A 12,296-nucleotide genomic window follows, 5' to 3' on the forward strand; every position below is an offset into this window, starting at 1 on the left:
TCAATTCTCTCAAAAACCATTGACATGTATGCTATGCCTCCTTGGTGGCCATAGTTCTTTATTGTTAGCCAACATACTGTAAATTTTATATATTTCAATTTCATAAGGGGACATACTTATCATATTTTCCTCACCCAGGCATACACATAAATATATTTTTGAATAATTTACAGGCATTTGTCAGATATTCAAAAATGCACTTTGATAGCAATGCAGTGTGTCCTTTAAAGTGATTTAAAAAAAATAAAACAATTGTAGCCCTGTGGATATGTATCGTTTTCGTCATTAAACCATTTAGTTAATCTATTTTCAGTATTTAAATGGAAATTTTTTTGAATTGTTAGCAATTTGCACATTCAGGACGGCCCATGCAACCTGTACTCTAGTGATAGGCAATTACAAGAAATCCAACAGAAATATTACTCTTGCTTTGCAACTGCCCTTTTAGGGTATTTCTACTGTCCCCATGGTAGAAAACAATAACCAAAATGAACATGTATATAAACTGACAAGTATTTTTAAAGTCCCTTGTTGTGCCGAAGACTTAATTAAATTTCCTAATGGATAAATGAGCTGGGTACAGCATCCAACCTTGCTTTTCAATTTCAAGATGGAAAGCGCTTTGTCTTCCTCTCTCCAGAGACAAACTCTCCTGCATAAGTCGGTAAATTAAAAAGACATAAATTAGTAAATCAGCCAACTTTATCTGGGAAAAAAATGCTTAAAAATGACAAAAATCACCAACACCCACAACACAGTGGAAAATGTGTCCCTAGAGCACTATATATTTGCTGCAGAGGACAAAAGAGAACATACTCTGTTATTGCTTTTTTTATTAAAAGCAAGGCAAAATTTATCAACGCGCAGTCTATACTGCACTGCTTTGATATTGTGCATAAAACACACTAATAAATTGTTAAAGTACTACTGCACACGTGACATCTATACATGCTAGTGTACAGTATCAGTTAAACAGTATTACTGGAACATTAATAAATTCAACAGACTTAAAGTGCATTCAACCCAATATATCATCTTAATTTTTAAAGGTGATTTAACTGCTTCCTGCTGTGAAAACTGCTATCATATTGTACACTTTGGTAGCACCCTGGAACATACAGACAGGCAAAAAATGATCTTACTTATATAAGAACATAATGTGCAAACACCTTCAGATGTCTAGAAATGAAAACATGTAAATCATAATAAAAGCCCAGTTTAAACCAATTTTAAAAGGTTGGTTTCTTGCAGTTTGATTCACTGAATCTCGAACAGCTGAGGCCAAACTAAGTCTGACTCAAGGACTGAGAGTAAATCCTGACTGTCAGCGCATGTCTGACTACCCAGACAAGTTTGTGATAAAATCCTCCTTTTTCCTCAGAATGATTGACAGACAGTGGATAATGTCATTCCCCTGTTATGTATGTTTGTAAAGGTGTCATCGTGAAGACCTCTGTCTGTTATGATTAAGCAGATATCGGGAGAAAAAAATTATCTGTAAGATAAATAATGTATTCCACAGCAATGGAAGATAAGCATCACTTTTGGCTAAATAAAATGTCTTTTACTGCATTTATGGGTTCTGAATATTGAATCAATTTACAAAAACGGCAAAAAAAAAAAAATATTTGGGCAACAATGCATGGAACACAGCCCCGCTCGGGTGCTCCAACACACAGATAATAAATGTATGCTTAAGGAGTACTCATAATGAGCAGAAAGAAAACAACTGCATTTGGCGTAACAGGAGGTGGGACACATTTAACAGTATAATGTATTGCTTCATAACTGTGCCTCTTATTAGTAATAAAATGAGATCTGCAAATTACAAGACAAATCCTTTGGTAAGACTAAATGAGCTACATCTCTGCTGGCTATAACAATATGCACCTTGACAGCACAACATTGCGCCTATCCAATTAACATATCAACTCATCTCTATGCTGGAGTATGGCCTGAGCCACTGCCGGTCTGCAGCGTTCAAACACCTCAGAGGGAGAGAGTTCTAAGTGGTCAGATCGCAACATTTGGAGCTTAACAACAAAACAGCATATTGTGAATATAAATGCCTAAATATGGGAGGAATACCGTGAGGACGTGGCAGTTGAAGAAATTAAAACATTACCCTCCGCCACCCCTCCTCCTCTCCCCATCTCTCTCCCTTTCAGTGTCCAGTGCAGAACCTGGTCCTGACAGATTGACAGATAAGGTTAATAAGTGCTTTCCACTTCTCCTCAAGGCTAATTAAATATTAATCCACGAGGTGGGGTCAGCAAAAAATAACAAACAATCGGCAGGATGAAATTCATTTAATTAATTCTCCTGTGTAGCTTTGGAAACCATTTGAATTCCCCAGCGCAGGACCGCACAGTGCAGAGAAATGAGATCCTCTTTGTTTTTACCATTCGCTCTCCTCGCTGCTCTCCCCCTATTTCTTCCATGTAAGCTACAGCTCATGTTAGAAGCTACCTTTGACCCACGATTCAAATGCTCAAGAGAACAATCTCCGGAACAGAAAGAAGAATATTCATAAAATAATCCGAAGCCTGGGCTGAGAGTCAATTAAATCATTGCCATTAGATTTTCTCAGCTGAGTTAAACTTTTCACTTCGAAAAATTGATGTCTGGCTATATGTATGTGTATATATGTATGTATGTATGTATGTATGTATGTATGTATGTATGTATATATATATATATATATATATATATATATATATATATATATATATATATATATATTATATATATATATATAATCAAAGTGCTTTTATTCTTACTTGTTATTCAAAAGATTCATGGTTTCTAATTATTCTGATTGCTGCACTCTGCCAGTGATGGTTACTACTAAATCAGCAGACTGTAATGCAGACCTCATGAAACTTACAAGATTTGGTGGCATTAATCTGTATTATTTATTCTGCTTATTATAAAGTTGTCTGTTGAAAGTCCTATTATCCTAAGCTAAGCTTTGCTGTGGATAAGGGAACTATAAATTATTAAACTCAATTAACAATTAAGTAGAAAAATGGTTTAATCTCTTCGCAAATCATTCAGTGGACGTGGTGACTGTGAAAGATAATTTTCCTTAAAAAAATGGTTCTAAATATATGCAGGGATTATATATGACAATATTTGTACTGGGATACTGTAGTCATTGATTTATTGATTTATTGGTATGCTTAGATTTACCTCTGTGGTTTTTGCACACTAAATGAATTTAATCTCCAGAACACTTTCACAAGGTCAGATATAATAGGGCCAAATACAATAGTAGAATTGGCTGCTCATTTTTCTGATGGTAATTGTAAAGGTTTGGAGAAACTCCTTACTGTGCACTCCTGTGGTGCAGAGTCAGAGAAACGCATCATTATGCGTCACCTCTGCTCTACAGTCCCTTTCATTAGCTAGAGAGAGAGAGCGAGAGAGAGCGAGAGAGAGAGAGAGAGAGAGAGAGAGAGAGAGAGAGAGAAAGAGAGAGAGAGAGAAAGAGAGAGACTCTCTTAAACAACAGAAACATCTTTATCTACTCTAAACTGGTTGCATTACACTGCTTCTGTTTAAGAAAGATTTTTGGTGATGAGACTGGATATATGTGAGATATCCACAGAGTAATTCTAGAATCAGGCACCTTAAAATAGAAATTGTGTGTCAGATCACCCTTGACTGCAGATTTGCCGGTAATGGCCGATTAACAAATGTTGTTTCCCCCCGCACAGTTCAGCTAATTTGCCGGTCACTTACGCTGTTGTGGTGGATCTTAAATGAAGTCTGAAATGGTGTTTTCATTCAGCTGATAAGTAGAGAGGAAATGGAGCCGTCTCTGGGCACCTGTAGTCCCAATGGGGGACAGCACCACCATAATAACCATCTCTGTTCTGTGCTCAAATCACCTGGATACAGAAAACAACACAGACACAGTATTGGAAGCAATACTAAACAGTGCGGCTTTGACCATCCATCATTTTACCATAATCTGTGCACTTCAGCTATATTACCTTGAAAAAAAAGAAGAAAAAAAAGAAACCCTGTTTATTTTGATTTTGACAAAATATTAGAATGTAATATGAGGAAAAAGTCAAAATGAGGTTTATCTTGAATATTTCAATTTTTCTGTCACACCCCGTTTAAGAGGCACATGTAGTATGGAGGAAATAATGGATTTCCTAAATGGCAAACAATCTATAATATGCAGTGAAATTGAGCAGGATTGTAATATATGAAAACTACACTCGGACTCCGTTTAGGCATGGCAGCTTTTGCTCAATAGAACTGGGACAAATTACGCAGAAATCTAAACTGCGTCGCAGAACGTAGAGGAAATTATTGAGGCCGTGAAGTGTAATTGTCATTGCGCTGTCCTGTCACCATGGACTCCAAGCCTCTCGCTGAAGACGCTTTTGTAAGGAGCTCCCCCTGATCACGGGCCCCCAGGACATCTCCTCACCCAGCGGACACTGTCTGCAGCCCTCCACACCCTCACACGGAGAGAAGGTAATTGGATCCAGTGCGAATGCAAGGAGCTGAACATCCAATATACCCATTTGCACCTTTCGGGTAGCAGAGTACCTTCCTGGTTTATATGTCAATATCATTTAATAGATGTGGCCAGCAACAAAATAATGGAGCCTCCTCACATCTAGCAGGTCACAGAGAGCGGAGTAGTTTTCAGGTTGACAAAAAAAGAATAGACACTGAAACTTGCTGAATTTCACCCAGCAAAACATTCAAAAAAAACAAAAACATATACAAATCTATTAATAACACCTATTAAAGCGGAATCACACATTTAAATTATTCTAAGACTCTCACAAAACTGTCATTAATCACAAAAAATGCTTTGAATGACAATGGCATTATGGGAGGAGGCCCTGGATTAAGAGTACTGTCTATACCAGAAATAGACTTATTATTTAATATCCCCTTTCGTGTGGTCTATGAACCTCAAATGCTGAAACATCATGGATTGTATTACTACAGGGTTGGCTTCTTCATCATGCAATTTCCTAGAAGCTGTTCTCTTTTTTTGATGTCAGATCTATTATAATCCATGATAGTTCACGCAACATTATTCATTATCTATACCAAATTTGTCAGGCACATCAGGTGTTCTGGTAAATTAATTTAACTGTAAAACCTGCAATGAACACAGCTTCCTTTTATAGAACCATGGTGTGAAGGGGTTAACAAGAACATTTCATGTCTGTGCCAGAAGTTAAAATCCAGCATAATACTTCCAGCTTGGCTCTTCAAACCTAATGTGCCATTGGTTCCAGTGAAATTTCTGTCAAACTTGAGGTACGAAACAGACATTCATAGGACACGTTGAAAAAAACTCCCTCCCTGAATAAAATATAAAAACATATTTGTCCATCCATTTGTGGCAGGTTTCACAAAATACTGGTGCATCTTAGCACAGTACATAGGCGTAATCTGTCCATAGGCTACATTTTTAATTGTTCATATTAAGTCTTTTTTTAATCAATAATTTTATTGAGGAAAAAAAATGTGTTTTATGAGAAAATCTGTTTCCTGTTAGCCTTGTTTATCAGCCATCATGAAAAAAAGGTTAAAGAAACCTTCATACAGCCCCTATTTACAGCTTGACCACATGGGGATTGCATCCTCTGTGACTACTCAGGTCTATAAGCATAGACAAACAAATGCATTGAGATTTCTGAAACCTCTCTTTTCTAAAGAATAGAAACATATTGGAAGGTTAAATGGGTTGGATTTGCCTCCTAATCTACAGATGATGAAAGGCAAGAAGCAAAAGCTAAAAATGGGTGAGCACAAATGATATGAATATTCCAGTACTTTACCTGACTTTACTGGCATTTAGCTGATGCGCTTTTCCAGAGCAACTTACATTATCATACCATTTGTAATTCACCCATTTCAATGACAAATAGGCTGATATACCTGGACAATTATTTATTGACTGTTTGGAAAAATATATTGTAAAATGTTTATTCAACACAATAGGCCAATACCTCATTACAGCAGTACTGCATGCCCCCATGATATTGCTCCTAGTTTGATCTTCTAACCTCAAAAAATATCATTACGGGGGTGGTTCAGTCATGAACAGGTGATAAAACAATTCTGCACTTCAGTTCGTAAAAGGTAGTAAATTATGACATAAATTTTTTAACACATCATAAATAACACTCATTATTTTATAAGACAGGAGTGAGAGTGAAATGTTCAGTATATGCTCCTCATAAGATAAAAAAAGCGTGAAATATATCAAATATTTTACTGATTACTAAAATTCTGGTAAGATAAACTGAATGCGATCGTTAGATTTCTAAAGAGCAAATTCTGCCAATTTATCACCACTGAGTTCTTACCCAGTATTTATTAGCATCTGCTTATTGATTGCTGTCCCATTTTCATCCTTCAGTGTGTATTAAGTTGAGTCACAGCAGAATCCTCCATTAACTTTTCTGTTTGCAAGGATAACGACAGCAATGTCCCCTTTGACTTTGTGACTGCGATTTTGCTTTTATGCATCTTTTTTTATGCTCACACACTCGTTCTCCACATTTCTATATATAGGTTTCTCATTCCATCCTCTGAAATTCCCTGGTAATGGTAACTGACAAGGAAGCGGCTCCATGTGGTGCATTAGAGCGGCACTATCTGTTTAAGTGCATTTATCAAATCCCACTCCATCCCCATATATGTACATTAAATATTGACTAAGTAGCAGTTACATAGCCTGATGAGCATTTCCACACTTCCACAACCTAAACACATTTCCCAGAGAATCACATGGAAACTGTGTAATTGACTTTTCCTCTAATAGTATGGAACAAATCCAACTAGGAAAAGGAGTCCGCAAACTTCCCTGAAAAGCACATAGTCAATTTGCCTTAGATTTTATATAAGCACATGTCCCTCTCTATCCCCCTGACAGCTGAAGAACTTTAATCTGAAAAACTGCCAAACACACCAAGAATTCCTCCATACATTTTTTTCTCATCTGATGAGGGAAAAAAACCGAATAAAATAACGTAATGCATTAGCTCTGTGAATTTTAATTCTTTTTTCCACTTCTTTTGATAGTTTTCAATCTTTTTTTCTTCGGCTATTAGTTTACTGACTGCAGCAGAGAATCGGCATTAGCATTAACTGCCTGCATAACGGCCATTCAGTACTGCTGGAAATTAAGACTCCAATCGCCAAAACATGCAAATATCTGTTACATGGCTAAACAGATTTAAACATGTATTAAAGTCGTTATTATTGCATGTAAATAGGTTTCGATCTGAGCCAGGCGAAATTGTGGAAAACATGCTGAAAATTGGGTACAAATGCAAGCACATATCTGCCAACTCACAGTTCCTACTTAAACGTCTATTCTCCTTTTTTACGCAATCTTTGGGAACCAGGCCTATGGAGTCTAATCCTGTTTTTATCCTCACCCCTCTCTTGTATCAAGACTTTCAATTTCACTTGCTAGTTCCTTTGTGCATATTTCATTTGATCTAGGTTTTAAAATTCAAAATCTATTCAAGGACATTTAGTTGGTTTCATGCTGTTATGGTGAAGCCCTATTTATATACCAGATTTGGTACTGCTGAGCTTTCACTTTCCTGCAAAAAAAAGAAATGTAAATGCAACGTTCCTCACTATACCCCTTTATTATAATATAGCTTTAAAATGTAAACAAGGATGTTTTGCCAATTTGATTAGTGCAACACAAGTTTGTTGACGATGGTTTGAGGTCCTCTCTGGGCCTTAGTCTTTAAACTGGAACATATTTTGCTGTGCCAGATTATAATTTAAATGGGCCTACTCTCCAAGCAAGCTGCTTAATTGCGCTTAAGCATTAATTAGGGAATCATGTAATTAGTGTGTTTTCAGAGTTATTTATAAAATTATGATAAAAAACAAAAGAAGAGAGGAGGGCTAGTATCTAATTTTATTTGGTTTCTGGAAAAAATAGTGGCTGCATTTTTCAAACAATTTGAAACAACTGGCAAATTTCTAGCCAATAATTTGAACAAAACTGTATTGCACTGTAGGCAATCCACATCATCACAAAAATGTAGTAATTTTATATGAAATTACATCTAGAATTATAGCCTTACCCGGTAAAACAATGTTAAAACTAAAATTCAATCAGATGATCACAAATAGAAATGGACATTTACGACATAAAGGTACACGCGCACAAATGTACAAAACTGTATGAGGCATGTCTAAAAATACAGTATCTAGTGTTGTCACGGTAACATAGTGGAAGCAGAAGGAGACTACCAGACAAAAAACAAGTACTGAGAGAGTGAGGCCTTGTCTCGCTGAATTCAGCACTGTGCGAGGTGTAGAGTTCCTGTTCTACGCATCTTTCTCTCTCCCCCCCTGCCTGTCTTTGTCTTCTTCCTTCGCTCTCTCTCCTGCACACTCACAAATGTGCAAACACACACGCGCACACAAACATGCACACACACACACACGCACACACGGGCATGCACACACACTTCCCTTGCTCAAACTTTCTCACCAATAAGCTGTCCCTAGGGACACCCCCACAAAAACACTTCAAAGCTCAGAGTACAACTATTTGTTTGACCTTTGACTTTGTCTGTGGACCACATACGCGGTTAACGAGATTAACGGTCGAGGACAGTAAAGGAAGCCAGGGGTAGGAAGGAAGGAAAAGAAAACAGCTGTTCATGGGGCAAAGGGGAAGATAATCAATTGTTTTCACCAGGAACAAAAATATATATAGTTCCAGATAGGTGACTAAACAAAAAGCTGGTGTGAGAGAAACCATGGGACTGAATGGGGGAACAGGGTAGTATTAATCCTAATGCTTGGATAGGTTGCTTTCATTCCAAATGTCTGAAATGTCAACTGAGATTCTGTTGCATTATTATACAGTGCTTTTGCAAACAGCAATGGGAATGTAAAACAAGAGAATGCCGTGCTCATTCACACATTGCACAGTCACACAACGACAGTGTCTACATGCTGGTATTAATGGCTTTAGTCTAATTACGTGGGCCAGATTCAAACAGAATTTCTGATTTCCATTTGTATGTACAGTATAAGCCTTTTAAGGCATCAAACACTGAAAACCCACACATTTCCGCAGTATCTAATTCCCCCTAATTTCTAACGCCTTATAAACTCTGCCTGAATTCAAGCGGGTGTTTTGAAACCATTAGACGGAAACCCCAGTACGAGAAAAATATGACGGCAACTAAACAAAATAACACAATGACTGGACAAACTCACTGCGTGCTTGCTGGTAAGGGGATGAATGGCCGACTATTTTTGTGATCAGCACCAATGGAATTCAATATATCAAAATATATTTTTCCAGTTTCCAGCTTCGTAGAGTTTTTTTTTTTTTTTTTAAAGGATATGGAATTTTACTGTATAAATTTTTCCCATGTTGCTAATTTACTGCATGCAAGTGTTGAGCTTTGCCCTCACGGTCTCAGTGTAGAACTCTTCCACATGTGTCATGCTTTTCATTATGCACACCTATTTTCATGCTTTTCGTCATTTATTAACCCGCTGAACACAGGCTCTGCTTCCAATTCAAATTTTTTCCCCAAAGACACTGACAGTGGCTTCATTGAAAATGACCCTAAATCATATATTTATGGAAAGGGATACTTTCTGAATGCACCAGCCTTTCTTTCAATGGCCTGCATCGCTGCACCAATCAAGAGGCACCCATAATGCGGTCTGTAAAACTGACTGTAATACTGGAATCACATCAGCAACTGATGCACAATTTAAATGGAATACAATTCCAATGAGCATATGTCAAAGATAATTAAAAAGTGCACATTTTTTATGAAACTGACATATAATTAAAATCAATTCATGTCAATTAGTCACACATGGAATGTAAATTAAAATAGCATTATTCATTACTGGCATGTTGGGGGGAGGGGTAATTAAAAAGGTTCATTCTTGGGAAACACTGTCATTAAAATCTTGTTTTCTAATTGAAAATCTTTACCCTACTCTCACGATTTCGGTGAATTACTACATTTGGCTAAAGTTCCCTCTTTAATTTGATGTGGAATATGTGGATGATCTAATCACGTGCTTCCCAAGAATATTACTTATTAAAGCTTCCATAAAAATGGAGTAAACTGTATCGAGCAAATGATACAAATTCAGTACGGCATGGTATAGTAGCACAAGCTTTACTCATCTGGGATTCATGAAGTAAGTTCACTGTCTTGATGCACTGTGCTTATTTCACTTTGCAGACATTCTACCCAAGTGCCCTCTCCACGCATCTTCTCTCAGCTATGAGTGACCGCAGTGATGTCCCATCACAAAAGAACCCCTCAAGTCGACAGGCAATAATGACATGGAGCAGAAAGAGGCCCCCCTAGCTTACCTCACTGCACTGCAGTTCTGCCCTGGTGCTGAACCCCAAAGACAGGTCAGCGGCAGCCATGGCACATCATCATCAGTGCTCACCTCAAGGAAATGCTAAAATGAAATACAGAAGAACAATGCATCTGACGCACATGTATGAGCTACAGTCCCATTGATACATAGCATGACACTGCCTCCCTTCCTCCTTTCTGTGTTCAGAATGGACATGATGACTATATACAGTATATATAAATGCGTGTGTGTGTGTCTGTCTGTGTGTGTGTAGACACACGCACACACAAACCACAGGGGTCATTTGTGTACTCATCTAAACTCCCCAATACCCAAGCCTTAATCAGGTCTCTGAAAGGCTTGTGGATTAAGAGCATATAGCTACAGAGCTGGCTCTATGACACCAGATTTAGGGACGGCTCGCACAGACAGGGGGGTTGGAGGGGGGCAAAGAACGACAGAGCTCCCATTTTAACGACTATTCATCACCATCTAATGGTGCTTGAGATGATATCTCCATTTCCAACAGTTTTCTCTGAGGGGAAAGAGAATATATCATAAACAATTAAAGGGATTAGCACAACTGCATTCTTATCTCACTTTGGACTAATAAATTCTGTTGGCCACCATTCAAGTATCCATCAAGATTTATTTGCCGGGCCGGAGCCGGCAGTTAACAAAGAGGGCCTCACTGCAGCAACCTCCACTGTGCTACCATGCGCACTGTACTGTACGCACAGCCAAGAAGGCAGGCTCGCTCTAATTAGAGGGTATTAGCATCCAGTGACTGACAGAGTGGTGAAGATAAGAAGCTAAGTTGCAGGTTAGGGTGTCTACATGTCACTGTTGAGGAAAAGAATTAGCTCATGCCAAACTGTTTTATTACATTTGGGTCAGATCTGAGGGATGTTTGTTTCGGTGACCCGTTCTTCAGTGGCACTAACTGAAACTGAGCGAAAATGGGACCTGGGTTTCATTCGCTGCGTTCTGCTTGTGAGGCAAGCCTCCCAGACTAAAACAAACAAATCTCCGCAAAAAGAACACAGCGAAGGCTGATTTACAGTCATAATTACCGCGTGGCATACAGCCAACGAGGGGACACTCAGCGCCGGTAATGATGCAGTCCTTAACACTGGGCCGGGATAATGAACGGCAAACCCGTATCTGCCTTATAGATTAGCCGCTCTCTGACATCCAGGCCCGGTGTTTGGATACCTGCAGTACAGCTCAGATGCGCTTCCTCCGAACGTCCCGCCCGCTGCCTCCCCATCCCAGGACGCGTCCCATTCCCACCGACGGATATTTCCCTTGCCCTCTCCCCGGCAGTCCCTCGGAGGTCAGCCGAGGTCACCAAGTTCACGATCCCTGCTCCTCCCCCCCCCGGGCACGGAAGCGGCCTGTTTTGGGAATGCGGTGGGCAGCGCCTTCCCTTCCGCTTGCCCCGGCGGGGCCATGTGGTGCGCGCCCCATTTGCGGTACTAATTGTTTTTGGACAAGGCAACATGAGAGAGTTCCCGGAAAAGCGGGGAGCGGGGAGGCGAGGCGAGCGGAGCCCAATAAATTTTCCGGGTGGTGGATATACGGTTTCCATGGGAAGGGGGCGGGGGTGGGGAGGTGGGGCGGGGAGGGACAGAGGGGGATCGTCGGTGTGTTAAAAAATAAAAAAGGGGTAAAAAAAAAAACAAAAAAAAAAAAACAGGTGAACTGGAAAAACAAACAGCTCAGTGTTCTGCTCTCCCAGCAGGAGGGGGGCTCCCCTACATGTCCTTGTTGGGGGGGGGGGGGGTTGGAGGCCCAGGCTGTCAAAACAGCACAACAACAAATAAACACAGCAGCCTGCTTTACTGCTCAGCAAGACAAGGGAACCATGGGAGCTGAGCTTACACACACACACACAGCAGGGCCCTCATATATGACACAGGCTT

General features: G+C 39.3%; 1 long non-coding RNA gene across 3 annotated transcripts in view; it reads right to left on the reverse strand.

The window, feature by feature from the left end:
* Positions 1-240: 240 nt before the first annotated feature.
* LOC135248169 (uncharacterized) overlaps positions 241-12,296 on the reverse strand; it is a 61,256-nt gene continuing 49,200 nt past the window's right edge. For 2 of the 3 annotated variants that reach the window (XR_010328372.1, XR_010328374.1), the window contains 2 exons: positions 3,745-3,893; positions 241-652 (listed from right to left, as the gene is read on the reverse strand). This is a non-coding gene — a long non-coding RNA (uncharacterized LOC135248169). Of the gene's footprint in view, positions 653-3,744; positions 3,894-10,378; positions 11,622-12,296 lie in introns of those variants that run through there. The other variant, XR_010328373.1, reaches the window with a different exon arrangement.

The sequence above is a fragment of the Anguilla rostrata genome, chromosome 2 (assembly GCF_018555375.3).
Source record: "Anguilla rostrata isolate EN2019 chromosome 2, ASM1855537v3, whole genome shotgun sequence".
Lineage (NCBI taxonomy): Eukaryota > Metazoa > Chordata > Actinopteri > Anguilliformes > Anguillidae > Anguilla > Anguilla rostrata.